Source organism: Eriocheir sinensis, unplaced genomic scaffold (assembly GCF_024679095.1).
Source record: "Eriocheir sinensis breed Jianghai 21 unplaced genomic scaffold, ASM2467909v1 Scaffold724, whole genome shotgun sequence".
Classification (NCBI taxonomy): domain Eukaryota; kingdom Metazoa; phylum Arthropoda; class Malacostraca; order Decapoda; family Varunidae; genus Eriocheir; species Eriocheir sinensis.
The window spans coordinates 224,748-230,665 of NW_026112081.1; the positions used below are offsets into that span (position 1 = coordinate 224,748).

At 37.4% G+C, this 5,918-nt stretch overlaps 1 long non-coding RNA gene across 1 annotated transcript; it reads left to right on the forward strand.

Annotated features, from left to right (window-relative positions):
* The first annotated feature begins 202 nt into the window (after positions 1-202).
* Positions 203-2,423, forward strand: LOC126994123 (uncharacterized). Its single transcript, XR_007748811.1, has 3 exons — positions 203-315; positions 596-743; positions 1,998-2,423. It is a non-coding gene; the product is annotated as an uncharacterized LOC126994123 (long non-coding RNA).
* The last annotated feature ends 3,495 nt before the right edge of the window (positions 2,424-5,918 follow it).

Sequence of the window (5,918 nt, forward strand, 5' to 3'; positions counted from 1 at the left end):
ATACTCGCTGAAGAAAATATATTAGAGCATTCTCTCTCTCTCTCTCTCTCTCTCTCTCTCTCTCTCTCTCTCTCTCTCTCTCTCTCTCTCTCTCATAACTAACCCATGTTGCCAACGAGGGCCGCGCCATTCCAAAGCCATCTTTATATAAAAGCCTTAGCCTGGCCGCGAAAACCATCGATGACGTCACGCGTTGGGTCCGTTGGCTGGCGGTGGCCGGCGCGGGAGGGGGGGGGACAAGGAGCATCAGTTGCATTTCAAACATTGTGGTGGTCGGATGTACTCGCTCCAACACAGTGACACTCCATGTACAAGGTGAGAAACTTATTTAGTTGTGAATTAGTACAGTACTTTATTATCATAGTACTGTATAAAACTGTAAAAATCACGTGAATATCATGTGTCATATCATTCCAAACACCGTGATGAATGCCACAGCCCCTGATATAAAAAAAGTAAAATATCTCCCTTTTCAGGATATTAAATTATAAATGTAATAACTGATGATGGAAGTTCTTATGAATTTTCTATTTGCTGAGGTGAATGATATAATACACCTTGACAATACGCATGTTAATTATCACTTTGTTTCTAGGTAGACTGAATCTACTGCAAGGCATCATGGACCGGTTTCATACATATGCATCTCTGGTTGGCTGGCATAAGCATGATCCTGTGAGCTAGTGTTACTCCTGGCAACTACTTTTGACTAGTTCTTCCTGTGAAACAGCTGTCTTTCAAAGGTGAGAATTTAAAATTTAACATTGCATAAAAAATTAATATATGACTGATAGGTGAGAGGAATAAACAAGATAGGATTAGCAACGGGAGTACTTACTGTATAGATTTTAGAAACTGTAGCCACGTGCCAACAGGTGAGAACAGAATTATGAAAAAGGGAACATCTAGGATGATATACTTGAAATGTTTATGCTAAGGCTACAAGCCTGAGAAACAAGAAGGATGCGTTATTTAGTTATATAATGGAGGAAGATTTATGTGTAGTATGTATTATAGAGGCATGGATACCTATATAATGAAAAGTTTAAGGAGAGTAGGAAAGAGTATGATGTAGATGGGTATACCATATACCTATATTAATCAGGGAGCTGATAGGAAATAGTGTGGGTGTAGTGACTTACATGAGAAACACATTTCCCTTAGTTAGGTTAGGGATCAGATAGAATATAATCTTTGTGGGTTGATGATAGCGCAAATAAAAACAAGGTAGTAAGAATTGGAGCTTTGTATACACCACCAAATCAGTCACCTGAAGTAGATGACATTATAGGTAGTAGGTGAGGTAAATAGGGGATTTCTAGGCGGGCACTTATTATACGGGATTTTGATCCTGCCTCAGCAAACTGGGAAACAATTGTAGGTGGTACTCGTGCAGAAAATAAGATCATAGAAAGTTTTCAGGATAATTATTCAGTGCAGGTTGTAGACATACCTACTAGGACAAATATATTAGACTGTATTAATTAACATTGAGCATTGTGTGAGGGTTGTTGAGGTGTGTGTGTGTGTGTGTAGTCTCTCTCTCTCTCTCTCTCTCTCTCTCTCTCTCTCTCTCTCTCTCTCTCTCTCTCTCTCTCTCTCTCTCTCTCTCTCTCTCTCTCTAGGTTATACCTAACTACTTAGATATGAGTATATACTTTATTTACACTCAAATGAACGCATTTGCTCAAAACGAGTAATGTAAAATTTAGTAGATATTAAAGGCGATATCAGTTGATTATATTAACTTATATTTTAATATACAATCTTTACTCCATACATTCCAAACGGGTTCTAATCTTTGATTACCACTTGTTATTTATTAAAATCTATCTATATGCCAGGCTCAGATTCCCCAAACAAGGGGGTTGGCCTTAGAAGAGGCATCGACAGATCCACACTTGGAAAGGGTCCAACCTATAAATAAATCCATAATATTTTCAATAACTTGCCTATCACATTGTTGCTACAAGGTTTCATAAAACTTGTATTTGCAGATGCCGAGGTCATGCTGTGTGCCAGGATGCAAGTCCAACTATAAATCTGCAGATGCCTCTGCGTTCAGTTTCCCTAAAGATGAACAGCGACGGCAGCAGTGGATGAGGGCTATCCACAGGAAAGACTTTACTCCAACAGAAAATACAATTGTTTGTTCCAAGCACTTCCAAAAACGTTTCATCATTACAGAAGACAGTATGACACGCGCTGATGGAACTGTAGTAACAGCAAAGAGAGGCAGGCCATCTCTACATAAAGATGCTTGTCCAACCATCTTTGAAAACCAGCCCAAGTATATGTCCAAGGAAATACCAGCTCCTCGCACCACTCCACAGGAAAGGAGAGACAAGCTAATTGAACGTGATGAAATGGTGTTCAGTGATTGGATTGAGAAAGACCAAATAAACAGCTTTAAAGAATTTTGTGAAGGATTTGCTGAAAAGCTCTCTAAAGGTTGGCTGCATCTTTCCAGTGATGACTATGTGTCTTTCCTTAGAATTAACTGCGATGGCCAACCAAAGCTAACAGTGTCCTTTAAAGTTATGTCAGATTTAACAGTTTCAGTGTGGCTTGAAAATAATACCTTAAAACCAAGAAAGTTGAAGTGGCTTTTAGGAGAAGCAAATGCATGTGATTTGTGGTCAAAATTTGAGAATTTACTTAGTCACCTTAATCTTGAATCTGCATCAACTTTAACTGTCACTGATAAACTTACTCAGTGTAAAGAAACTATTGAAGAGATTTTGGAAACTGACAATGATGAAATGAGCTCCAAAAAGAAAGTGATGTGGTTCTGTGCTGAACAACTAGGTTTGATCTGCAAAGATAGTATGAAATACAGCTGTGATTTTTTGGTTTGGTCTTACAGTGTGTTTATGACCAATCCATCACTGTACACAAGTCTGCGTGACAGTGGAGTTCTCGTTCTTCCTCACCCTAATTACCTTAGGAAACTGAGTATATCTACTGGTGCTAAGTGTCTAAATACAGAAAATTCACATGAACTGTTTCTGAAGGAAACATTTTCTAGTCTGAAAAGTGAAGAAAACTGGTGAACGTACTGCTTGATGAGATACATGTAAAGAAGGGTCTTTCTTATAAAGGAGGGAAAATTTATGGTGCTTCTGTGAATTCAGATGAACCAGCAACAACAATTCAGGCTTTCATGATTTCATCACTTTTATCAAAGCACAAGCATGTTGCTGCTTTGTATCCAGTCTGCAAACTGACAGCTGACACCCTTCTTGACTTAACACACAAAGTTTTGGCATTCCTACATGATATTGGATATAAAGTTGTTTCATTGATTTCTGACAATAACAGGGTTAATAGAAAGATGTTTGAAAAGTTATGTGATGTGCCTCTTAAACACTCAATTTCAAATCAATATGATTAAAGTGAGCAACTTTTCCTCCTGTTTGATTCAGTCCATTTGCTAAAATGTATACGAAATAATTGGTTCAATCAGAAGAAACCCATTCAAACTTTTGTAATACCTTCACCTTCCAACCTCACAATTCAAGAGGAAGCAAGTTTACAGCCACTGAAAGAACTGTATGCCAAAGAAAGAAAGAAATGTGTGAAGCTAGCTCCAGGCTTATCAGAAAAGTACTTTTCCCCAATAACTTAGAAAGGCAGAATGTACAGCTTGTTGTGAGGTTGTTTGATGAAAAGAATGTGGCTGCACTGAAAACTATGAATTTGCCAGGTGTGTCAGGCACTGCTGCTTTCTTGCAACAAATCATGTCATGGTGGCATATAGTAAATGTTAAAACTCCAGATAAAGGTGTTGCCCTCCGTCAAGCACAATGTGACCCCATCAGGCAGGATTCATCTACAGATCCAAACTTGCTGTTTCTCACTACCTTTGTTCAGTGGCTTGCAGCTTGGGAGGGAATGGAATTGGTGCAGCATGAAAGGATTGGTCAGCTCTCGCGAGAAACAGCTTTTGCTCTGAAGCACACTACAGCAACCCTAGTTAAGTTATGTGATTACCTCTTGAAAGACCATGACTTTCGCTATGTTTTGTTGGGAAAGTTCCAAACAGACAAACTGGAAGGTAGATTTGGACAATACAGGAAAATGAGTGGTGCAAATTATAATGTGGCTGTTGCTCAAGTAATGGAATCTGAGAGGAAAATCAAAGTTATTAATGTTCTTTCAATGGGTTCATCAAAATTTGGACCATTAACTCTCACTGAATTGAACCACTCTCAACTTGAATCTAAATCTCACTCTGAATCCGTAGACTGTCTGGAGAAATTCAAGGGTGTTGAGAAGTATGTCAAAGAGCAGAGTTTGTCAAAGCAAGATGAAAGTGTGATGATGTACATTGCTGGTTATGTAGCTCATGTAGTCAGGAAAATACTTAAGTGTGACCTGTGTGTGAGTCGGATTTCTCTTGATAAAGTAATGGAGGCAGAAATTCCTGAAGAATGTCAGTATCTCCATAGTCTTGATAGAGGAGGCTTGAAATGGCCAACAGATTTCACTCTGTCTGTGTGTATCCACACCTATCAAATATTTCAAGCTCTCCTAAACAATTTTAAGACAGAATTTATTCAGTGCACCAGTAACCAACGACTAGCCCTCGTTAGGTTATCACTGAATTTTCAAGGGACTCTGGTTGATGTAGAGGAATGTTGTCCATGTAATACATCAGTAAGTCAACTTCTGAGGATGTGTATTTGGCCTGTGACAAATATTTTGTTGAATAACTTCACAAAATCATACAATGATACAGTAGGCCGAAAGGACGATAAAAAAAGGAAGCTGTCAACATTGAAAGAGTCTTAGAAGACAGTATATAGGTTATCTCTTAAGACATTTTCAATTAAGGATCAATGTAGGTATTTTATTGCAATGGAGGATGGTTGTGTGACTGATGATATATGCTCTGTAGAGTGGTAGGATTGAATTATATAAATGCTTTCAGTATTTACGTATTGCCCTTTTTTCTTGAGCATATTTTCTATTTTGGGGCACAACATTTATCTACACAAATATTGTTTTGACCTGATATTTACTCCCTGAAATATTATTGATTTATTTTTTTCCATTAAAGTAAATGGTATGTTTTCATCAATATTTTTATTTCCCTGACTAATGCTATATCTGGATAAAGGTAAGTGATACATTTATTAGAGAAACCAGGATCTAAATAAAAAAAAAAAAAAAAAACTAATGGAGATCTAGATTTACTATACAAGATGAAGTAAATATAAAATTACTACTAATACATGCAATCATGTACAGTAATAATAATAATAATAATAATAATAATAATAATAATAATAATAAATAATAAATAATTAAAAGGTAATAATAATAATAATAATAATAACAATAATAGTTATCATAATGATACTATTAATAATGTTAGTGGATAGCGTGAAAAAGGTGGATGAGAAATTAGAAGAGTTTTAGTGAGTGAGGCATTGCGGACCCAACGCGTGACGTCATCGATCCCAGGCTAAGGCTTTTATATAAAGATGGCTTTGGCCATTCCCTCCCATCCTTGTATTTCTGTTTCACTGTCAACAATTCCCGGATGACAACACTCGCGAGCGTCAGCAACTTGTCACTATGAGCCATTCAGCGGACAGACGTATTGCCTTACATAATATGTTATACTTATTTAATCCCTAACGACCCGCTGTGTCACACGGGGATTCCAGAACTGGGCTGAACATGTGTGTTGCTACGCTGCGGCCGTTCCTGCTCGCTGCCACTTGTACTTTAAATATGTAGTTGTTATGGAGATGAATAGGAGGTGGACACATATATTCCTAACGCTACGGGTGTTCTCGCTGTCACTCAGGGTATTAAATATGTGGGTGTTTATATAAGTATGAATGTTAATATTTTCTATATGTTATAGAAGTTAAAATGTAGGTAAAATGCAATTGTTTGTCTATATA